Here is a 25,276-nt window from a genome sequence, read left to right on the forward strand (position 1 = left end):
ATGAATGCCTGCTATACCTTGTTTCCTCCCAAGCGTCCTTGGACTGTCATCTCCAACCTTTTGATGTTGTATCTGATTATCCAGGCAGCGATTAATCATGATTAAGTACGCACTGAAAGTCTCCAAGAGCCAAAAGAGTGAGGGGAGGGAGGGAGGGATGGTGGGTGGGTGGACGGCAGGAAAGTTGCCCAGGTTCAGGCCTCCGTTCTGGGCAACGATGTCGGCGGCGCGTGCCAAGCGGCCACCGATAATGAGACGGCAAAGTAAAAATCACGGCGCATTTCAAAGTGTCGTGAAAGGAAAGCCGCTCGTTATCCAAGCGGCGGTGGAGGCGTCCAAGCGCTAACGCCTCGCGCCTTCTGTGGTCGCAGTCGACTTGGATGCCGCCCGCCCGCTCGCCGCCGCTTCGCTTAAGCGTGCCCGTTGCTATCTGACAGCCATTTCCGCGTGTTTTGTTGACACGGACGTGGCGCTCTCCAAAAACATTTCGCCGCTTTGATAGCCGATGATGGAAATATAAATGGCTTGGAGCGGAGCGAAGGTAGCCACCTCTTGGCCTTCATGCATTTCTAATGTAACCCGCTCGCACGCGCACACATGGAAGGTGCTGGCTTCATTACGCCGAGATGCTTGCTGAGTCTTTTGCCAGGAGCCCGGCCGCCTGCCTTCTCAGCGAATAGATCGTGACCGCCGGGGCTCTCTGATACCTGCAAAGCGCCGGCCGTTTGCCCATGTGCCAAAATAATCAAGTGGAGGCTCGCAAATGGCAGCTCGTGAAAGCATATTAACTATGGGAATAACCCGGCGTGACATGCGTCGCCCGCCTGCGTGATCAAATGAGGGGGGGGCCGGGAAAATACTTTTTCCAGGTACGGTGCTGGCGATGACACCGGCTCAATCATGACTGCAATGCATGTCGGATGGGTGGGGGAGGGCGAAAGGAGGGGGGGGTCAGCCTTGTAGCGCGATTGGACGGCGCTACAATGAACCGTTTTTTTTTTTAATGCTTTCTGACCTCTCTCTGTTAATGCATTTAGCATTCGGGCCTCTCTCTAATGGCTTTCCCAGCGTGCTCGAGGCCGTTGCATGAAATGACGCACCAAAGGGTGCAGACCAGAAGTCGGAAATTATTGCCACTATCAATAATATTGCTGTTTAAGTGGTCCGCTCGGAGTTTGGGCAAATAATCCTCGCCTCTCTTACCACCCGGCAGTGAAAAGTACTTTAGGCGATGAGGTCCGAAGTGAGCGGCGGCTGTGGAAACCGCACCGCAGCGTGATGCTTTTCCTGTCAGAGCGCGTTTCTGTTCAACAGACCTCGGATTGGATTTTACGCCGACGATTTATAGTTTCCACCTTGGTGTTTTTCTTCGCCGCGTTTCCATCAAATCTTTCTCCGAGCCGCCCACGCCGGTATTTGGAGCCTAAATGATGGTAAATGATGTGTTCCGCATGTTGTGCGGGAAAACAAAACAACCCCCGATGACAAAGAATGCGCCGCAACTTCACATCTGCCGCCGGAGTGGAAAACGTCCTGACCGCAAAGGCATAAATCAGCCGGCGCCTTGCACAATAGAGATGTACGGCGTGCGGAAAAATAAAACGCAGGGGCAGAGTCGGGAGAGCAATGGAGGAAATCAGCATATAATTGTTCGGACATTTTGTCCGCGTGTCTCGCGCGCACACGCGGGCGGCTTTGAAATGCGGATCCAAAGCCCGCGCACTTCCCTGAATCGCTGAACACCCTCAGGACACGGGCTGGCCTTTGCGGAGGTGGAAGCCAAATATGAGTGTGAGAAGATGAAGCGGCGTCCTGGCCTATCGTCTGTTCTTGCTAGGTGCTGGCTGCCAATAAATATTTCATTTTGGAACAAAACATAGAACTTGACATCATTTCCCAGCCTCTTGTCAAAGGAGCGCCATGACCGAGTAGTTTACGCGAGCACCTGCCCTTTCAACCTGGATGGGAAAAGTAGCGTGGACTCGGCAAATCAGGATCATTTAAATTAGTAGCTTGAGATTAAAAACGGTATTTTCTGCCCTGATGTTGGAAGCAGATATTTAAGATGGGCCGTTGGGCTGTCCTTATTAATCAGATCCAATAGGTCCAGTTTTGAGAATATTTTAATGTTAACTACTATTCTGGAAATCACATCCTGGAAATACACAAATTCAGCATTTTAAAAAAAAAAAAGAAATAGCAGAAAATTGCTATCAAATTTATTTTCGTGTATTTAATCATTTTTGTTTTTTTCGTCTTCATGCTCGAGGTGAGGCTCCGCCTCCTTTTTTTTTTCCCCCTGACCGCATGTCCCTGTCCTCTCCTCAGGTCTCACGCAGTGCTGAACTCTAGCCGCCAAGATTATTTATATAGCCCGTAATCGTAAACGAGTCTCAAAGGGCGCTTCACGAGCCCACAGTTCACAAAGATCAACGACATCCCCTTGTCCAAACCTCCCCGTCCGAGAGGGAACAACTGAGACACCTGCAGGTCTCTTCTGACATCATCTTTTTTTTTTTTTTTTTGGGAGCATGAGCAGCTGCCCCCAAAAACATTTCTCCACGTAGGAGGTGTAAAAAGCATGGCGGCAACAACTAATGGATGCCACCAGACAGGTACACAGGTCGTGTGAAAAGCTAACACACTTGCTTTCATTTGAATGGTGGCCTGTGACGTCTGGAGTTTTATTTGGCATCCGATGATTGGATTGGTTCTGACGGGCCGTCGCGGCGTCAACGCGACTTTGCTAATCATGACGTCGCGTCGCTTTAACTACACTTACTTGAAAAAGCCGACAGAAGTGTTAATTACTCGCGCTGAGGCTTTTTTTTGTTGTTGTGCTCCTTCAAGAGGATCGCGAGGCTAAACAGTTTGACCCCCCGCCAAAGTTCTCCGCGAGACATGAAAGGACGCGGCGAAATCCTCGGTGAAAGCGGATAACAATACAATCAGCGCTTATTTTTCTCCCCTTTCTCTCCCGTGCGAACGCTGCGGGCTGTCTCGGCTTTGTTGCGTTTGTCAATCACCGTAATTTGGGCTCCATTTCCAAAAATAATTATCAGGTGAGTGGCAGCCCTTTGCCTGGAGTGCCAACTTGGTAGCGGCGTGCCCAAGAGTATTAATTATGCCGCTCAAAATACGAAGTCTTTTAATAGAGAGGCTGACGTGACATCATTGTTTTGGCATCTTTCTCCCCCCCCACCACCCCACCCTACAAACATGACAATCACGGGCGTCCCTCTGGTCATCAGCAGAAGATGAGGGGGGAATTGTCAGAGGAAGTTATTAACAGGCTGCGTACCGCGTGATAAAGTCAGTCAGACTCTCGCCGGTACGCCGCGTCTGTTGGCTTGCAAAAAAAAACACACAAAAATAAGAGCGAGCGCCGTCAACAACTGAGGGGGAAAAAATGGAACAGTACTGAAAGCGACGCTGAATGTAGCCGCTGATGCGGGAGCGTCCGCTTTCATTCTCCGGCGCCGCCAATCAGCACTTTGCTTGCTTAGCTGCTTTCTCGGAGTTGCGCTTGCTTCACATGCAGCGGCGATACTGCTCCCGCGAAGCCCCCTAAGAGGCGCAGACAGCTTCCAGGTCTCATTAGCATCCAGTAGCGGCTAATGCTGCCTTCCCTATTACTGTCGGAGGAGCTGGAATTCAGTTGGAGATGAGCGCAGCCCAGGGGGCTTAGGGTTGCCAGTTTAATTAGTGCCTGATAATTTCAATAATGAGTGACAATTCATTGGGGCTTTTTAGGTTGGCCCACTGTTTGAGTGCAAATCGATAATCCTCTGTTTCGTCGCCCCACCCTGCTTCTCAGCGGCAGATAAAGGGCAAGCGTGTGTTGCTTGCTGCTGTTGTTGGGGTGCGTTGGGGAGGGAAGGGACGGGGTGGGGGGGGGGGTCGATCCCTTTGCTGGAATTAAATGAAAAGAATCAACTTAGAGCATGTCCCTTTGAAACGGAGCCTATGTGATTTGATTTGCTCTTATTGGATGAGCAGGTGGGTCTTTAGTTGCTGTTGTGGGGTCCAAAGCAAAAACAATTTGCCTTGGAGTGATACGCCGCAATTGCGCACCGAGGTTAAGCGCTGCAGCTGAGCTACTCAATAGAGGGGGGGGGGGGGGGGGGGGACGGCCACAACATTAGGGACGCCTGTGCAATAAAAAAAAAAAACAGGACCCTAATCAGGGCATGAGCTCCAAAAGGGAAATTCAGGATAAGATTAATTAATGCTATAGTTTCATGGGCACTTAATTGATTTTTGGAGGGGCTTGCTTTGCACTGGTGAAAAAATTCAATATTTAAGTTTTTTTTTTCCTTTTCTTTACTTTTTTTTTTCTGGGGTTTCAATTTGACCAGTAACATTAGTGTTAGGTTAGTGTTATCAAAAAGCCAAAGAAAAAGAAAAACATCCTGAATGAATTCTACAATGCTCCCTAAATTGACTTTTTTGAAGTTTTTCTTACAAATATCAGTCAAATTCCGACATCCTACGGATGTTAGCCTCTGGGGCTTGCGCCGTATTAGCAGCAGGCAAATGTGATTTAACGCGCCGTAAAAGCGCGTCATAAAAAAATGAGGAATAATAATTGATCGAGACTCCGGGGTATTAAAAAAAACCCAAACGTGTTTACCTGCTCGCTCGACGAAGGTGTCGGGAGGCGCCATTGTTTTTAGCGACTCGGAAGCTACTTTGCAGCTCGGCGTGCGCGCGATGAGGTGAGAGCCGAGTGGAAATTTAAAGCACTTGTCACGTACCGCCGCGATAATCACACCGGTGCGCGTGCGGGCGCTGTTGAAAAACAAAAGAATCAATTTAAGGTGTCGGCGCATTTAAAAACACCAATTAAGCGCATCGCACTCTCGGCCTGCAACGCGTGATGGTTGTGGAAACAACAGCTTGTGTGTGTGTGTGTCTTATATAGTGTCAGAAGAATCTCATTTTTACAGAATGTAATTTTTTTTTTTTTCTGACCTTTGCATGCACTTTGGACCAGATAAATGCTCCATGATATCCTTGACATGTGTTGACTCAGCAGGCTGTAGTCATGCTGACACCCCGGTGAGCAAATGAGCCAAATTAGAAGCATGACAGACATGACAGCCACGGGCTACATTACAGCCTTGTCAATTGAATTTATATACTGGAAAAAAAACCAAAAAGTCATTCTCCATCCATTTTCAAGAGCGCTTATCTTCATTAGTCGAGTATTTAAACAACCACATAATAAAGTCCAATGAACTTAGCGCTAGCAAAAGCACCAGAGCCGGGCTAACAAATTACGAAATCGTGGATATTTGAACGCAAACAGTACACAGATAATCATTCTCACGGGCAGATATTCTTTGTCCTCTGCGATGAACATATTCCTGCGGCTTACTGAGCAATTTGTGTTACACTGCCCCCTGGTGGCCGCACCATGTCCATTGAATTGAAGCAAAAAAAGGGGGGCAGCAAATTGGGTCAAATTATTGGAACACAACAAAAGAAGAAGGTCCCTCATCACCTTGACCCCCCATCTTCGAGTCCAGGAAGAAGCGCCATCTTCCCGCTGATACCGAAAACATCAAGAGGCTATCGATTGTGGGTTACTTTGCCAGATACCCCCCCCCCCCCCTATTCTCCCCGCCCTCCCGCATGACATGCAGTTCAGCGCCCCCTTCGTGCTGGTCGGCGGTTGTCTTTTTAAATATTCATGACAAAGGTTTCTTCCCCTTTACGCTCGTGCTGCGGAATTTCTAATTGGCTCGTCCTAAGACGTACAACATGCCCTTAAGCGGGACCGTAGCGGCGGTCATCTCCAAACAGGAATTCACCGTAATTCAGCCACGGGGCTAATTAGCGATTAGAAGCTAATGTTTACACGCTTTCTTTTTCTTTTTGCTTGATTGTAATGATTAGATATATTTTATTTCTTACCTGCGAGGCCAAGGGGATGCTCCGAGCCCATGCTTAAATCGCTCCTTCCCGCCTTTGAAGCTTCAAGAGCTGGCCGTCCACATCGTAATGACTGGGAGGAGAGCGGCAAAGCGCTGCTTCTGTGTAACAACATAATCATCAATTAAGGCAGGGGAAATGGCAAGAAGTGGGTATTTTAGCTCATTAAAAAGGCCCAGAAGAAAAGGTGCGTGCGGTGGATTCCTATATATTTTGACTCCCCTCTGTCAATTGCCATCTTTTAGGCCGATTTTGTCTTTCATGACGAGCGGAAAGGCGGCAAATGTAATTCAGGCACTCAGCGGCAGACGGTCCTAATAAGGGTTAAAATATGAATGACATTTTGCTTCTAGACGAGGTGGCATGGAAATTGGATTGCCGCTGATTTGCTGCCTATTGTCTACCACCTCTCATGTCTGTGAATTATGCCAAATGTATTTTTTTTTTTACCTTGCCCACCATTATGGCTCAAATTAATGTCACCGAATAAGAATAACTGGGATTTTTTTGTTGTAGAGAACCAATTGTGTTTAAACTCGTGAGTTTCACGCCATCCGGCATGCATAGGTGATGTTATTTAAATTAAAGCCGACACCATAAATTGAATTAGCGGCTAACAAGCTGTCACTCGCCCCCCCCCTTTCCTTTGAAAGAGTCACAACAAGCATCTATTTGGTCCAATAAATGACGTTTATTTGATATTTGCCGATACCCGGTGGCTAATGGAGACCTGTGTGATACATCATGACGGCAGAACCACAACAAGGACGTACATTAGCTCATGTCTTCCGCGGCGTTGCAGACATTAAAAAGAATAGCAGATTCCCTCAACTTCTTTGAGGATGCGCTGCCTTTGAGAGAAGCCTTCTTTTGAGCATATCCAAACGTTTTCATCTCACTCAAACAGCGCCCCCCAACACACACACACTTCCAATCTGTTTTCGGAACCGGAACGCCGGGCCTTCTACACAAATCGACGTTGAATGCTAAAGGCCTCATTCCGAAGAAGCGCTTTCGTTTTTGTTTGAGCGCCACTGAGGCCTTAAAGTTTGATTTTAAGATCTCCGTGTAACAAAATGTCAAATGTTCGGAATAGCTGTACATAAGCGTCTATCTAATAATTTGGACAGGGGGGGAAAAAAAAAAACTCCCAAACCAACTAAGCCCATATTTATCAAAGATGTTGCGAAAGGAATAAAGACGGTAATAATACCTGTAAAAAAAAAAAAACTGCAATAGCAGTATGGAATTAAAAACTTGCAAAAGATACAGCGGCGAACCCGTCTTTGAGTATGCAGCCTTCTCCCCCGCCCCCTTTTCCTTAATTGCTCATTAATGAGATGGAAATGTATTTCTGCCACAAAGTTGGAGAAAGATGCAGCCGACAAGAAGAGCTGTAAATCTAAACATTTGAAAAGGAATTAGTAACGGGAGCCTCCCATTCTTGTTCCCTGCAAAATTCATGCGCCGCATGTTATATTTATGACGGCGGCCAACTGTCATTCACTTTCGGCGAACGAGCAGAAATTAAAAGTGACAGCGGGCTCATCAAGAATGAATGCCATTGTATTCAAGCAAGAGTCGGGGAGGTAATAAATTGAAAAAAAAAAATACGACGCAGCCTTCCGCCGAGCTCTCCGAGATGCGGCGAATGAAGGAATGAGGCCAAGCGTGCGTCAGAAAATGCCGAGCAAAGTAAAACTTTTTTTTTTCAACCCGGATTGCGAGGTTTTAATAACACAGAAGTGACTTTTTGTTTTTGTGCTAGCTCAGATCTCCGCATAATTGCCGGCCCGCCTGATTAAAAGCGAGAGGTTTAGATCTGACTGCGCCGCAGCTAAATGGTCAGGTTCCCATGTGAGGCAAATAAATGAAATATTAGTTGATTACATATTTAAATCTCTCTCCCCAGGCTGTCTTTTCGCCTCTTTTTTTTTTTCCTTCACTTCTCAGGCTGGGTTTGCATTATAATGTTCACCAAACTGTTTTCCCAAGTAATGGCTTGCAACAACGTGGTCCTGCGTTCTCCTCCCCCACTTGCCGCATTTGGGTGGAGATTTTCATAACAAATTACTGGCACGCTGAGGGAAGGCCTCAGACTTCCTGAGGAGGCAGAAGGGAGGAATTCATCTTTTGCGCGCTTCCAAAAAGTTGAATATCGCCTGCGCAACGTCCTCGCCGACACGTCGGCTGGAGGCGATAAGTCGAACTTGTCAAGGGTGCAACATTTGCAAATCCATATCGCGGGGCTCCATCTATTTTTGATTTTTTTCCAGGTGACGGGCTCCGTCTTTTAATAGCCCTCATCGGCATAATAAGTCCAAGGTCGCGTTTGAAATTCCGGCCTTGCTTTGCCGCTTCATAATCTAAATCGTATCCGTCAAATCGCTGACGTCTCAAAACAAACAGGGGAGGACGCCGCAGCTTCGGGGGGGGCCCTCGGAATAATGGCGGAGGGCGGTCCCGTTGCCGCCGCCGCCGCCGCCTCCCGTCCTATCTCAGGTGTGTGATTAAAATCAATTAAATCACTCCTCTGGTGTCAAGCGCCCGACTCCCACCCCCCCCTTCCAATCTTCTGACAAATGAAACGGCGCTTTAGGAAGACGAGGGATGGTCCTGGTCCTGTCGTGGCTGGGCTCATATTCACAAATGAGATTAAGATTGGGCTGCGCAGGGATTTCAAAGGCCTGTTTTCCATAAGCGCATGAAACAGCCTGTGAAGCCCGTGTAGGCTACATTAAGTAGACTTGAAAGTGTCTGGAGCACAGATCAGCTCCCAGCCCACAGTCAGAGTAACTAGCTGGAAAGAAAGGCGCTCGAGTGTGTGTGCGTGTGTGTGTGTGGGAGTGGGGGGGGGCATTTACCTGCATCCACAGTGGGCCAATTTCCTGAGTGGAAGTTGGAGGAAAAATACTAAATAAATCATATAAAAAATGGCCAGTTGCTGCTGCTTCTTCTGCAGCAAGCTTCATAAAAGGTGAAGGCACGCGATGGACATGAAGCACACACGATGTGGGTGGAAAGTAACGAGGGGAATATACTTTGTTATTGTTTGTGTCAATTATCTTGTGATTTACTTTCTGCATTATATGTTCAAAAATAATATTTGGAGTCAAATGTGTTTTTTTTTTCAATTTCATGTTAAAGCTAATCATTTTTTAATCGAGTTTTTTTTAAGTTATTATATTGGGTAATTAAGTGAATTATTTTAAGTGACTTGGACGACTTTGACTAAAAATATCTTTTAGAATAGTGACATGAAAACATTATTATATATATTAAAAAAAAAGTGTGTGTGAGTGTGCTGCTGTTTCCACATCCACATTGCACCACTTTAATGAGTGAAAGTTGGAAGGGTGGGGGGGAACTCCAGCATAAATTGTTAAAACGGCCTCAATCTATTTCCAACACAATATTACGGTTTGTCTGATGCATCCATTAATGAGTGTTTCATCTAATATTAATATGTATTAAATCATGTGTTTGGAGTCAATACAGCCCTCACCGCAGACAAATTAAGCCATTTACCCGCCATCAATATGGAATCGTTAGACGCCCTTTGTGTATTGTTCTCTCCGGTCGGCGGACCACCCCGCTCTCTGCCACGCAAACGAGAAGCCGGCTGGCGCGAGTTGAGGCGTCTTTATGAGCAGATCTGCTGATCCCATCTCAGGCTGGCTTGAACCCCCCCCCCCCTCCTTTTAGTAACATTAGTCAAAAGTGCTAAATCAAAGCGTGGCGTCAGCCCGCTGTGTGTTTAACGTCCCCCCGCTCCTGTCACCGATGACCAGGGGGCGGGGCCCGCCGTGTGTCCTTGCCCTATCCCCCCGTGTCCTATCACTTCTTTGCACTCCTTTATGTGTCCACGGGGCACAGAGACAGGCGAGCGTGCATGCTCGAGAGGAGCCTGTTTATTTATTTTATTTTTATATTCATCAGATGTCCCAAATTGCTCCCCCTGCAGCAGTTGTTTTATTCATAGTGCCACGGGTCCCTCCTGTTTCATACCTAAATGTTCATCTGTAGCTATCATCATGGTCAACAGGGCCCCGCAGGAATTTGCTGGCGACTCGTACAAAATCAAGGCTGATTTGATGCGATAACTTTACTTGACAAAAAGTGGCGCGTCCTGCTGGATTAAACCACAAAAAATGCTTTAAAGGGGGAAGTTGAGTCAAAGATTTTTGATTCAGTATGTTCTAGTCTCAACACGGCATATTGCGTTTGTGAAATGTGAATTAAGATGACAAATCGATCTGTTTTTTTTTTTAGGGGGGCGGCCATTTTGCTTTATACTGCAACTTGCTGAAGACTGAGAATGACATCACAATGACTGAGGGCCCAGATAACGACCGTCACGGCTCGCCGGTTTTCTGGGTTTGGTCATGTGACATTCGCAAATTGAGCCTTAAGGCCACGGGTGTTAAACCCGAGGTCCGGGGGCCAGATCAGGCCCGCTGCATCATTTTAAATGATGTGCAATGTTGTTTGCTAAAATAGCAAATTGTTGACATTTTTAAAAAAAGTTCTGAGAGAAATTTTAAATTACGATGGAACCTTCCGTTACAAACAACCCTCTTTACAAACTTTACAAGTTAGGCACAAACATTTTATGGTTATGAGAACCATCTCTGCAAGGATGAGGGGATCGATTTAAGTCGTACTTCTGTATCATAGCAAGCCATGGAATAAATAATCATCACTTTTCAAAACGTCTCAATAATTACAAAACGCTACAGCTAATCAACGCTAACGGCACACAAACTTTATTTCCGTTTTGAAGGCATATTCAGCCATTTTGCGTGAAAAGTGTGAAGAAATGCGCGGCAAGATTTTTTTTTTCCAAAAGTGCAGCAAAACTTATGTAGGACGCTGACCTGTATTTGGTTTTGAAGAGCAAAGGAAAAGTCGACTTCTTTAACGTCGGCTCTTGTGGGAGCACAATAACAGACAGTATGTTTATTTGCGGTGAAACTACACAGCACAAAGAAAAAGCGCAGCCACACCGAAGGGATTTTCCCTCACTCTGGAGGAGGGTACAACCAATATTCCCCAAACCATGCCAGGACTTGTGATTCCACCATATATATTTTTATATATATATCTGTGTTTTTTTTTTGTTATTGTTTTTTTTGTCTAGTTTTATGAAGGATGATCAAATCAAGCGCGGACGTGTCTTTCATCAGTCTGTTGCGGGGTAAAGAGAGACTTTCAAAATAATCCCTTAAGTAGACGAGGAGGATTTTTTTTGGGGGGGCGGGTTATTATTTTATTTTAAGGAGCAGCGAGAAAGCACAAAAAAAGAAAATAGGAAAAGAATAAGGCGCGTAATTGTCATTGCGTGTCTTATTCTTTTGTTACACCCCCCCCCCCGTCTATTTCGAAATCACCCCGCTCCACGCATTATTATTCCGTCTCTCGACAGGTCATATTTTGTCAAATGAAATGCCGAATTGCTTCCCGCTCGGCACGTGAGCCCAAGTGATACATGTAAGTAGAATTAAATTACTCTATAGCATATTACAGCCTCGGTGGGATTTGTGGACCCGTTCCTCCATTTTTAATAAGTGCTTATTTCCCCGGGGGGTCTTGTTGGGCACCGGGGGGTCAACAGTGTCCAAGAGGGCAAAGCTTGTTCACCACATTCCCGAGCCCTTTAATTGCCGCAGGTTATGTGTGCTATTATCTTCCTCTTTCTCTTTCATTACGGAAGGTGCAGAGGTTCGGATTGACCCGTCCTCTCCATTTGGAGAGCGCTCGGCGTGTTTAGCGCACTTCAATTAAGTGTGCCCAGATGAGATTTGTCTAATTAATTATTCCGGATGCTGTTTGAGCCTCACCCTCTTGCATATATAAATTTGCTCTTAGAAGCGGCGAGCTTTATTTTGTGATTGTGTTACAACTGTAACTGCAATCTACTTTTTTCTTTTTTTTTTGGAGGGCCCGGTGCTCCCGGGAGTGTTTGCTCTGACTCAAACATAATAACCCACGGCGCTGTCTGTCTGACTCTCAGCCACTCTCATTCCCGCTTGCAGCTGATGCCGTAACCCCGGACCCTTTCCTGCAGGCTGTGCTGACGGCGGGCTCCGAGCGGCCGACACACACACGCGCACACACACAGCGAGGTCCCTGTAATGCATTCATTTGCATTTGCACTGACTCATACGCCAGCGAGTCAAGTGAGAGCACTAACCAGCATACATGCAGATGTTGTGTCTATCTTACTTGACTCGCCTCCTCTAGTTGTAATTAGTTTTAAATGAAGGGCCGTGGGAGGTGGTGGGGGCGTGAAAGAGAGAGAGGGGGGGGGGGTCTCGCTTTATGTGCTGATGAGCAGAAACAACAAAAAGTTGTAAAGTTGCATCTGGAGACCCGTTCAATGCTGGAAATTGTTTGGTGTGCCCATCAAGAGTCGTATAGTTGGTTTATTTAGGACCAGAGAGTGTTTTAACGTGTTGTTTTTCCCCTTAAAACTTAATTATATTCTGCCGATTTAAAGCGCAAGCACAAAGCTTTTACATAACGGTAAATTCATGACTTTGCCATGACATACAAGGTGTTGCCTTAATAAGATTTTTTTGCGATAGAAAGACATATTAAACAATATTTTTACACAATATAAACGGCGCAGCAAAATAACGAGACTAACTTTATCGTATGCAAATAAGTAATATTAGTGCTGTACTGATAAGATGAGAGGAGTGAAACATCTCATCAAACAATATATTTGTCTGTCTCTTATAATGTGACCCTAGGTGTGACAAAAAAAAAATTTTTTATTCTGTCACTTCCATTTCTGTATGTTTTATAAAAACTTTTTAAAACAAAAAGTTCTTTTTTTTTCCTCATTAAAAATACATTACAGTGACTTTTTGGGGAAGGCTGGAACAGATTCTTAGCATTTCTGTTAACGCCAATAGGAAAAGCTGATTTGAGGCACGACTTTTTTGTGTTATGAGCAAAGGCGCCGCTTTAATCCAGGCAATTAAAATGATTTTGCTCGGCCTAAATTATGCTCGCTCTACCCGCGTGGGTTAACCGCGTTGCTAAGTGGCATCAATGAGTCTTATTCCACGGCGGACCACATCAAAACAAAGCCCCGTGGACTCGAATAGTCCTCATGAGAGGATTGGCTCACTTTTACCTGAGCTTGACAAGACTTCCTTTCAGTCGCAAAGGGAAGGGAAAGTGAACGAGTGATCAATATAAACGCAGGTGTTTGGAGGATTGATCAGTAATAGTCCCTCGGAATGGTGGTGAGTGGGTGCTCGGGGAAAAAAAAAAAAAAAAAAGATGAGAAATCACAGGAAAGAAAGTGAAAAGTTAAGTAGGACACTATCAGACATTCCCTGGATACAAGTGTTGGAAAAACGGCGGCGCACAAATGAAAAAGAACAGAGGAGAGCCGGTTAGGGAATTCAAAAACGAATAATTAAAAACTCAAATCGGGTTCTAAACTGTGAGAAAGACAGCGTGAGCGAGTGAGGGTTTTTTTTTTTTTTTTTCCAAGCCACCAACAAGAATACACGGCGACGATAACCGCCTGAGCCGTAGGCTATTAAAATATTAACCACCGCTGTCCGAGCTGGGACTTTCCGAGCGGTACTGAGCGCTATCCTCCCCGGATGCCGGGCCTGAGAGAAAGGCTCTGCTCCCGCTTGCTGCCCTGTGGGAGGCTCGGGCTTGCATGAGGAAGCGTTTTAATGTTTCTCAGATGCGAGAGGAGAGAGAGAGGAAAGAGCTTTGACAAGGCAACTATCCTGGGTGTGATTTAAAGGTGTGCACACAGGGAGCCAGGTACTGCAGCTGAGGGCCTGTTAAGACACCCGCTATCTTTCTGCAGGAGACAGAACTTTTTTTTTTTTTTTTTAATTCTTTTTTTTTTTGCTTTTCCTGAATTCCCAAGCGGCTGAGCTGAACTCGGTCCCTTAAGTTTGAATCGTTTTTAAGATATGAAACAAGAGCTGGGAATGCTGCCGCTGCTACTCGACACTCCGGCACTAAAACATACAGAATAAAAACACGTGCAGGAAGAAAAGTGTTCAATAAGTGAACATGACTTGGATTTAGAAGTTAGTTTCTGTCGCAATGCCTTGACAGAGTCATTTAGTTACTTTATTCAATACTTGTTTTTAAAAGTCGCTAAGTTAGACATGAATGTGTTATTCCGAGTCATTATATATATATTATATATATTTTTTAATATATATATTTTTATTTAATTTTTTTTTTTCTAGCCGACTTTTCCATTGAACTGGCCATGTAACAAACTATTTTTGTAGTTAAATAGAATATTCATTACGTCGCCCCCTGGTGGCCAAGACAACCAAGAAATTCTTGGAGATTTGAATAACAGAATTTAAAGGCAAGAATTTCAAGCAAGCTATGATATGGTAATGCTATTAAATAACGGTATATCCTCGCCTTTTCACGAGACATCTCTCTTAAAGCTAAACAGAAAAAGGCCCTAATTAATGTCACTGCAGTGGCTGCGCTGTCATTAAAAAAAAAAAAAAAAAAAAAAGAGCTTCACTATGTGGCCTCTTCTATAATAACATATAAGCGCCGTTACTGTACTTTGCGAGGAGCGCTCTCCCGCTTGAAAAGCAGCTTTTTTTTTTTATTAAGTCTCACAGATAAGAGCAATTATTTCTGCGAGTGTGCTCTCCGCTCACTGCCAAATGTGAGCTGGCACGCCATGAAAAAAGACGAGTGGCGCCTTTGATTCTCCAGACAAAATACAAGAGTGTATTTTTAGCCGCCTTAAAACGATTGCCAGCTTTGTTCAGGTGCGCGGCGTTAAAGTCATTTTCACGTCGTCGCCCCGTACCACGAATTACGGATCTGGCGTTAATGGTGAAAACGGCGACATAATGAGATATATATAGATAGGCAACTATTTAAAATGATTCAAATATCTTTTTAAAATAGCTTGGCTTGAATATCCAGAGTGGTGAATGCTGCATGAGATTACGCAATCGTTGGCGTGTATCATGGCGCCGCTCTTTAAATTGTTAAAGTCGCCTCGAGTTCGGGGACGACGTCGTCACCGTCTTTCTCGGTCAAAGTCTTTGCCGCTAAGCGTGTTCCGATTCCTAGCCGGTGTCACGTCCTCCCGCTTTTGTCTCCCCGGCGTCGCGGACCTGGCCGGTTGGCAGATGGGACAGGGCGAGGAAAGCGGGGATTGGTTAATCCCTAATCTGCTGTCTCTTGGCCGCTCTGGACGGCGAAGGAGAGAGGGATGGATGGAGGGATGAAGGAGAGGAAGAGGGCGATGAAGCCAGCTAGATGGAGCCAGCTGTCAGATGGAGAGTCTTTCATGGTCCTGCGCACACAACAGCTGCACAGGGCCCGCCTGCACGGCTCTGCATTATTAAGCATCTTTTTAGTTGGTTCCAGATGCAGAGCTAGCTGTGTTTACCCAGGCTTTGTGCTCTCCCAAACACACACACACGCACACACACACCTCCTCCTCCTCCTCCCTCGGCGATCCACACCTTCACTTCCGCCGCTTCCCCCGCTTCCTTGTCGGTGTGGTCAAAGTGCCTCCTCCGCTCTAAGTATGTAATGTAGCGGCAAATGACCTTGACACCCGCAGGTCGCATTAACGGCTTAATCGTTCGCTTTTCTTTCCGTCGACACGATTTGATGGCTTTAACATGTGCGCTCGTGAAAAACTTGCAGGAGGAAATTTTGTAGAACCGCAAACAGAGTTAAAAAAAGAAAATGCAGCTTGCCTTTTAACCAGAAGCAAAAAAAAAAAAAACTTCCGAGTTCACGTTAAGAGCCCGTTTTCAAATCTCGATGTTTTTTCCCCATCTTACCTACTCCACCCAACTCTTAAGTAACTCAATGACAAAGTCATTTCTCCTGACAGGTAATTGACGAGGGGAAGAAAATGAAAAGTGTAATCACAGGCTAAGTAACTGTGTAATTACACGGTCTTTCAAACTTGCCGTTCACCGTGCCATCTTGTGCACACACCAATATTGCCATATTTACGCGTACCAAAGCCAGCTTTGAGGGGGCTAATCTGCGCCTGGGTGCCGTCTCTTGTCAAGTTCAAGAGGGTTAACAAATCTTTACCTCGGCGACAACCCTCCTCTTCCCCCCTTTTCATGTCCACATTTGTTCGCTGTATGTCCAAAAATCTACAGAGGCCCGTCCCGGCCCAGTTGGGATTGCTCGAGCTGAAGAGCTGGAGGCTTTTCAGTGGCTGGCATCTGTTGTTCGCCTTCCCAGAGCTGCTGGCAGTCAGTTAATGGCCATGCTTGGGACGCTGAGAGCGCGGGGAGGGGTGTGTGTACGCGTAAGGGGGGGGCGGTGGTTGATTTCCCCATAGCCGCCTCGCCGATTCCCGGCACGCCACCGGCAGCTGCAGACGAGCCACCGGCGACGGGGAACATCGGGGCCTAATGCGCCGCTTCTTCTGAGAGTCGGGGGCGTGCAGATGTTCGTCGTCGTCATAACTCCACACTCGAGCTTGTCCTCTGATTTGAGGCAATGTTGGGCAATTTTGATGTATTTGCCACCTAAACGGCGACATGATTAAAATGACATTTGGAGCCTGGCTGCTCATCGTGAGCACAATTAGAGAAGACAAGCAAGAGCCGCCCCCCCAGGCACCGCGGCGGCATGTCACGCTATAACTTTCAAATCTCGCAACCCTCAACAAGTTTTTTCTACAATTCTGACTGATATGCATTATAAATACTTGGTTACAGCGCATCAGAAGATTTGACCAAATTGTGTACTTGATTTTCCTCTTTCTTTTCTGGACTTGAAAAGAGACAGGATTCATTTAATCTAAAAAAGATCTACAAAAAAAACTTTTCATTTTGCATCTTATGCCTTTCACATCATTCAAGTCTGAAAAATATAAGTCGTCACTATTCTGCCTTTATCCGTGTGACATTTGCACTCAAGGCCAACGCTGAGGCACTCTAAAGCAGCCGAGCAGACTAGCTAGCTTGCGCAAGCTAGCTGGCTAACATCACAATTGCGCCGATTATAACGTCTGATACGGATGAAAGCACTCAAGTTCTTAAATGGCGTCCACCGCATCATTGGGCAATAAATTTCAGAGTCTAAAGTAAATAAGCTGAATACTTTTATCAGAGTCTTGTGTGGACTGACTTCTGAATGTTATTTTTGCAGTGGCAGGAATCTGCATAATAGTGGTGGGAGCTTTTTTTTTTCTGTAGCTAGAGTTTAATCAGCGTAGCACGACTCTAGAGAGCAAGGCTGGATACGTTATCAACCAAGCAGGAAGTTCAAATGAAGCCGGATAAATAAATGAAGGCCTTGATGATTAGCTGTCACATAAGCAATTAAAACGACTGGAAATTATTCATTCCCTTCCCAGGCAGGTGCGGCCGGCGATTGTTGCGGGTAATTTTCGAAATGGAAACAATTTGTTTTGATGAAGCTTCCATATGCTTATGAAACATTCATAAAATAACTCAAAGTCGTCTCCTAATGGAGTACTGCATAGTATCGAGGGGCTCATCTTTTTTTTTTTCGCAGGTATGAAGCCGCTTTCATTTACAAGTGGCTCAAAAAAAGGAAGAAAAAAAAAACATAAAACGCCATCACATCTTTTTTTTTTTTTTCTCTTTGTGCGTGTGCGCAAATTATTAATTGTGACTGTCATGGCCACCTGACAATCTCAACAAACAGCCGCCTCGGAAAAAAAAACACACTTGACAGCTCCGGACCCCCAGCAAAATTCCCAGGGTGACTTTGTCCTTGACACATCCTTAATGACGCTCATCTCAACGATTGTAAATACATTATCATATCAGATCACGTCTGTGTTGCAATCATCACCTCCATTTCCTTTTTAATTAAACAGCAGCGATGACACCACATCTGTCAGAAAAGGAAGTGAGACTTTTTTTGAAAATCGGTGTGAACTCGCGGCAAACAATAGAGAGGCGAAGGGGGGGCAAAAAAGGAGAGAGAAAAAACGCCGTTTGAAAAATAACACGCTCCGTCTCCTCCTTGCCCCCTCGTCGTCTTGTGCCGCCGTCTCGTCGCTCTCACCCCCGTCTGTTCTCCCGCCACTTGAAAGGCAGGGTAATGAGACAGCTCGAGAGCGAGGCGAGGTGTCCGCCGAGCATCAGTTGCGTGCGTGCAGAAGTGAAAATTTACTGCGAAGGAGATGGCGGCGGCGAAGGCGGAGACTGCCGGCGACGGGGCCTTGGCGTCAATTCATTTTGATTCAGATTAGCGTGCCTTTTACGCCGGCCCCGAAAACATTTGGCCCTCGTGACGAGGTGTTATTATTTGCCAGATTACGTTATTTACACTCTATGCTGGCCATTTGGACTCGCGTCACTTCATTTTTTAAGAAGATTATATTTTTATCGATGCAAATTAATGATATTTACACTTAGAAAAAAAAAATCGGGGAAATGACAGACGGACGGACCAATCCAAAAATCCTGATGGTTACGCTATTAACACGTCATGGCCGCTTGAAACAGGTGTCAGCGACAAGACATACGACGCCACTTAACGGGCCCCGAATACGACAGACTGGAATTAAACCTCCGACTATCTTCGCCGGCTTGCTAAATAAAATGCAGCTGTTTGAATCTACGCAGAACATATTTCCCCTGCCATGTGTGTTTATGGTGCCTATTTACATATTTTGCGGCCATTATGAAAATGATGCTTGTGCTGTTTTACAACGTGTGGAGAATATTCCGGCTACGCTGAAAGAAATGATGGGGAAATTATGTTTTGGAATATCATAATGTGGGGGGAGTCAAAGTTGCAGTGTGTTAATCATCACAGCAAACCAATTGCAACGTAATGAATGAATTATAAATTAAGCAGAAATATTTGAGCAGATATTTAATGATCGTGTTCAAATCGAAACCGAAAAACCCCAAATGAATATGAAACAAGATTATGAAAAAAAAACTGCCAGCAGAGGGCCGCATCACGTCAAATGATGATAAACGGACGGACTGAAACGGAAAATGCCATTCTAAATTAATTTCTCAAATACTCTTTCCAAACTTTTAATCTTGACAATGACCTCAGTTGACCTCACATAAGACGGTTTCCACTACAAACATGAACACCACCCCACACTCCCACCCCTTCTATCAAATCTCTTGCAAAAAAAAAAAAAAAAAAGTCAGCATTATGAAATCAAGACTGCTCCCACTGGTGAGACCATAAAGGCCGCGCGTCGGAGTGCCAAGTCAGCGCTTTTGACAGGATAAGACCATGCTAACCTATTGAAAAAAGGCTTGAGCCGCGCGGGCCAAATCAGCACATGCACACAGTCGGCTGGCTGCTGCTGCTCGAGCCAGCGCGGCAGCTTAGCGGTCTTAACAGAGAATGCGCCACTTATCATCATCGGCATCCAGCGCCCGGCCCGCAACACTCCAGCATGAAGAGGCTCTCGCGCTAAGCCGGTTAAAATAACACGAGACAATGCATCAACAATGGCTGGCTCTTCCTGTTTGATGCCTGCTTAATTCCAATGCCCCCCCAATCCCGTTCTGGTGCTGGACCGGCCGACCGGCGTCCATCTCCCCTTCACATCAGAGGCAGCTCGAGGAGCCCCCTGATACTGTGTGGGCCTGGCTGATAAAGGCCTTATTTCAGGGTCTTCCAGTGAGGGGGGGGGGGGGGCGCATTCAACTCCCCGAGCTGGGGGACGGTTAAGGCGGGAATGTTGGAATACGCTCGCGCGTGTGCTCGGAGCTCACACCAAGGCTAAAAGCAGTCTTTTATAAAGTACCTGCTCGCCATACTTGAGTACACGCAGAAGATTATATATTGTGTAAAAAATGTATTTTTGGAGGCTAATACATTCATTAATTTATGACAACAGTGCGAGCTAGCCAAAAAAAGCAAGTTGTTGGGGGCAAAACGATTAGCTGAATTGTTTTGACATAGATCCCTAAGTTGGGGGGACGATACAAGGGACGATTTGTTCTCTGAACTACTTTTTGTTCTGAAATGCAGGAAAACAATATTTTCACATTCGCATAGCTCAAAATTATTTGTGGAGTTGCTCAACTCAATTTTATTAAAATTTTTGACATTCTTAAGATATTCTTTTCGATTTTACTTCATGGGCGAGCCTGCCCTGGAGGAGCTCATTTTCTCCGCTTTTGGGTTAGAAACTGTTTTTTTTTGGTGATACCAACTGTTGTCCTACTTCGGACAGAAAAAGCTAATTATTTTTTTGCGGGGGGGGGGCTCCCTTTCTTTTGCTAGGTTTGATGCTTCTATTGTCACAGTATTTTTACTCGTTACATGACAAGAGTGTGAGAAAATAGGCATGAGCGGCCGGACAGGCGGAAAGACACTGATAAGCCCACGGCGTGCGTATGACGCCTCGACGCTGGAAATTGGACCGTTTCAAAGTTCAATCTCTTCTCCCCACTTTTTCTGGGTGCGCTTGCTGACACATGAGTGAGGTCCCATTACCGCAGCCGGGCCCCCCGAAACGATAGCCATTGACCGGGCGGACCCTCGTCAGGCTCTTTACCTTGAGACTCGTCCACCGCTTGACACGACCTTTGAACCCGGGGAGCACAGCTGTCAAATGTCTCTCCCCTATTCTGTCACTCCCACTTTTGGAGACACACACAAGTCCTGGAAAGAAACACGCACACACAGAGGATTGGGTTACGTTCAAGTAAGATGTTTTTTTATTTTAATTACTATTTAGTAAACGTCCACACAAACTGTGTTAGCGTGGGAATTTTTGGAGTGCTGACCAAAAATTCTCATTTCAGTTTTGGTGCAGATGTGGATCAATTCAACTGAATTGATCAAGTTTAATGAGTTTCAAACGTGTTGTTAAATTGATTCAATAAAATCAAGATTTGCAATGCAAAATGCGTCGTCGTGAATTATATTGTTATGCCGAGGCTACGATACATTTGACATAAAGTCTTAATGTTCCGAGAGAATAAAAATCTCAATAATATAAATATTATGAAAAAAAGATAATTGAACTGTGCAAATAAACTCAAAACACTCAAGCTTCTGACATCACTCACAAGGCCCCGCCCCTTAAAAGAACTCAGCCAACATACAAATACCAGAGTAAACATAGCAATGAAAAAAACTGGTTTATTTCTTAAACATTTATTTTATTATATTTGTCTACAATAGTGCCGTTATGAAAGGCAACTCCCAAAATGTGTAGATTTGGGGTTCAGTGGAATTTAAATTCATTTCAAGAGTGACAGTAAATTGAAGTGCAAGGTATATAAATAAATATATATATATTTTGTACAATTGACTATTTTCATAACATTCTACCATTTTTTTATTGTTATTCTTTACGATTTTATTCTCAGAACATTGTTTTTCCTTTTTTTTTCCCTTTGCCGTAAAATAAAAATGCTACTCATTGTATTTTGATTTTTGTCATGTAGCATTGCACCTATGTACTCCCTTTTTTTTCTGGCATCACAATCATTTTCTTCTGGTAACCTTACAACATTCATCTTAAAAGTTCAACTTTTAAATACTGTGACGTCTGTTTTTCCCAACGAGGTGCTGACACGAGTAAAGGCCCCATGACAGTAGCCCCCGAAAAAATTCCGCCATGCGTTTTTGCAAATTTGGCAACATTTTCCTCTATTTCACTAAAAAGCATGCATGATGAATTCGAACAAAATTCCATCGTAGGCGAGCGCTGCGTTGAAGGTGCCTTTCTCTCGGCCTTGGCAGAAGTCTGAGTGCTACTTTTACGCCTCACGCTGCAAATCTACATTCAGTTGGCACGTATGCGATCACATTCGAAAATAGTCCAACATGCATATGGATAGCCGTGTTTTTTTTTTTGTGCTCGTGTGCGTTCATGAATACTACATCTTGTATGCAATACACGCAATGGGAGGAGGGGAGGGAATCGTCTAGAATTAGTAACATTTCCAATGCTGAGAAAAGAGTGTGAGGGGGGGAAGAAAAAAAAAAACAACAAATAGGATTGTTGAAGTGAAATCTACATGTGCATGATTTGTGTTGTGCCGTGTGTGGGGAAGCTCACTTTGCAGCAATTGACTGTGGCAGGAGCACCACCAACTGGTCAGGAGGCGCCTCTCCACCCTTCCGCCTGCTCGCCTGTGATGTGCAAGCGGGAGATTAGTCAGTCACATGCATCCTCTACATTTAAACAGTCGTGATTTATTCTTAGTGTGATCTGAAAAACAAGCAAGGTTCTTTTTCTCCTTTTTCCTCTCTCTCTCTCTCTTTCTCTCTCTGTGTCTCTCTTTCTCTTCTTCACCTCAAAACCCCCTCGGTGAGGTTGAATTCACGGTATCCATCATCATGCATCTTTAATGACGTCAGGCCAGGAGCATGGGGTAAAATCACAGTAGTGGCCCGAGGCTAAAACCAGCTAAAATGAGGTTCCTCTTACCCCCTTCCCACGCAGGCAAGAGCTCACGCGCGGGGCCGAGAGGGAGGGTACGGCGCGCCCATCGATCGCCGGGCCGGCTCGGCGGCTGGCAAGCCACTCGGAGAGCTTGATGGATACATTTGGGCCATAAAAAAAACAAAAAAACATCTGATTCGGTACAACGCCGGGGTCCGAGCCAGGAGCTGCCGAGACAGAAGGTTGACAAACGACGGACGGCTTGATTTATGCGACATTGTGCACGACTGGCTAGAGGACAATCTCCCCTCACCATCTTTTGGTTTTACTCTAAGAGGCCTTTGGAGACCTTGACACAGACGCGCAGAGCGAGCGAGCAAGCAAAAGAGAGAGCGAGAGAGAGAGAGAAAAAAAAAAAAAAGATACAATCTGCCTAATTCAAAACACTTGTCAGACAGAGAGGCTGTATGAACTGCTATTAGGGACACGCTGAAATAGCACATGTAGACCTTGAGTATAAAGTCATAGTGTTACGAGAATAAAGTCGAATTATTATTGCAATGAAGTGGAAATTAGATGGAAATGTTGGACGAGTTCTAAGAGTGGAAGTAAAGTCGTAATCAACCTTGGTGGCCCAAGCAGGCAAAAAAACAATAATTTATTACGTGGAATTAATATTATTTTCTGTACGGTAAGGTTGTGTTGGATGTTTCACTTTAAGGGGTGTGGCCTTTAAGGGGCGTGGCCTAGTGGGTGAAATTGAGTTACTCTGGCACCTTCAACTTTTTGTCATAATTCTAGTAAAAGTACTTCTTTTCTTTCTCGTGATAACATTACACATTCATTCTTATTAGCCTTTTAATAATTTCGCAATCGTATTTTTTTTTTTTTAACACGTACTTTGGAGCGTTGCTCTTCAACGCCTTCATATGCTGTCATTTTGGCCTTCACAGCATAATTGTATTAGGAGGAGCACATGTTGAATGTGAACTGGGAGAAGAAAAAAAAAAGTATTTTTTGCGTGGTAGAAAAGGGACGTGGACTTAAGCTCTGTGCAATTACATACGGTGACCCTGGAACAAATAAGTCAAATATAGCTCAGGGCCAAATCGCATTTCATGTCGCGGGTGAGCCAAACAAAAGAACAAGCATTAAAATGGAAAGGAAAAAAAAAAACGCCTGCATATCTTACAGCATTTGGAAGTTGTTTCCTGTAAAAAGTGGATGATGGAGGCGAGTGTGGCTTGGAAACATCTTTCAGTTGCCGAGCCCCCAGCCTTGACCCGGCGGGTCAAAGCCAGTCAGGCTCTTCCTGTCTGCGGCTTTTCCCAGGATCCCCTGCCTGTCGGCGTGTCAGCACCTCTGCTGTCTCCTCACCGGCTCAGGATGTTGCTTTTGCCTTCCAAGAGTTTCCTGAAACCGGAGGAAAAGAAAGAAAGAAAGAAAGGGAGGGAGGGAAAAAAATAAAAGATTGGTTTCCATTCCGTGCGAGAGGAGGTCAGCTGGTGCGTTTAAAAAAAAAAAAAAAAAAACGCCATTTAAAAAAAAAAATGTCCGTTTTGTATATTTGACTCAATTTTACCAAGCGGCTGGCCTCTGACTGGCGTCTATTTGTGGATGTGAGGATGCATTAGCCTGTGGGGGATAACAAGTGCATGGAGGGAAGAGGGTAAATACTCCAGTCCCGCCTTCTCTCAGCTTTCTTTTTCCCACACTGTTTTTTTTTTTTAATTTGAAACGGCAAAAATAGATGACTTTCCGGGAGCATCGCTGAGATGTTTTCAATTAAGTGGCGGGCGGGCGGGGGTCATTTGTCTAATTAGAGGGCGTGATGGACAGCGCAGAAATGGGCCACGCGGCATTTGGAGTTGCCTTGCGCAGGTAGGCCGCATGACAAGGTGCCACCCGTGGCAACGCACGGCCTGATTACTTTGCTGTTCCAAAGACAAAAAAAGTTATGCCGTGAGGTACTCTTGAAGTCCCCTGACTTTTTTTTTTATATAGCTTTCTTTTTGTCACATTACGGGATTTCTTTTGTAAATTTACACATTTCTTGTTTTTTTTCAATCACAATCTTAGTTTTGTACAGATTTTTTTCATTTTTCCTCAAAACATTACAATTTCTTGAATCTTACGTTTTGATTTTTATTCGGATTATTAGTTTTATTTTCCTAAATGTTAGTTTTCATATGATAACGTTGTTTTTATAACATATTTTTCCCAGTTTCTTTGTAACTTTAGTTTTTTGTGTTTGCAAGGGAATACATTTATGAATATTTCAGATAACTACAACTTTGTCCCCATAACATTTTGTTGTCATTTTATATTCTTCTCTAATATAACAACTTTTCTCATATGACTTCCTATCAGATCCCTATTTTCCCCCAACTTTTTACCATTGCACCTTCTTTTTGTGTTCCTCTGACATTGATAACGTAATATCCCTTTTTTACGCAGGTAGTCTAAAGTGACAAGGATGCACCCCTGGCTACAAATGTCCTGATTACTTTCTCGTCTCCAGCCTCAAATGGCATTTTAGCACGCCGAAAGCTAAAAAAATCAAAAAACGAGAGCAAGTTTACGTTCAATTACAAAAGAAATAATCAAATAAAGGACCATTTCATAATCAGGCTCAAGTTAGCGCCATGTACCTTTGTCTCAACTTTTTTGATAGCAAGTCTGTCAAGGAGGCTTGGGGGGAAAATAAAAAAATAAAAAAAAACATCCTGCGCGTCCCCCGCAGTCAAGCAGTACACCCGTAAGTCCTATTCCCCCGCCGAGCAGCCCAAAGTGTATGTGTATAAATGGAAGGCCTGTCATTTCACATTCATTAAAAGTGAAGTTCCAAAATTAATAATGTAAAAATATGGGTTTTAATTAGTCTTCTATTCTGCCCAATGTACTTAAATTGGATCATCCGGTCCCCGATGCCCTTTCACTTAATAAAGAATTAGCCTGTGATGTTCTCAGCTTGACAGG

The 25,276-nt window shown here is 44.8% G+C and overlaps 1 protein-coding gene across 2 annotated transcripts in view; it reads right to left on the reverse strand.

The window, feature by feature from the left end:
- Positions 1 to 25,276, reverse strand: part of mgmt (O-6-methylguanine-DNA methyltransferase) — a 160,273-nt gene that overhangs the window by 128,195 nt on the left and 6,802 nt on the right. For both annotated transcript variants that reach the window (XM_068652650.1, XM_049736759.2), the window contains 4 exons: positions 23,490 to 23,710; positions 21,971 to 22,044; positions 20,456 to 20,562; positions 5,920 to 6,038 (listed from right to left, as the gene is read on the reverse strand). The gene's annotated coding sequence lies outside the window, so the exon portion shown is untranslated. The remainder of the gene's footprint in view (positions 1 to 5,919; positions 6,039 to 20,455; positions 20,563 to 21,970; positions 22,045 to 23,489; positions 23,711 to 25,276) is intronic.

The sequence above is a fragment of the Syngnathus scovelli genome, chromosome 12 (assembly GCF_024217435.2).
Source record: "Syngnathus scovelli strain Florida chromosome 12, RoL_Ssco_1.2, whole genome shotgun sequence".
Classification (NCBI taxonomy): domain Eukaryota; kingdom Metazoa; phylum Chordata; class Actinopteri; order Syngnathiformes; family Syngnathidae; genus Syngnathus; species Syngnathus scovelli.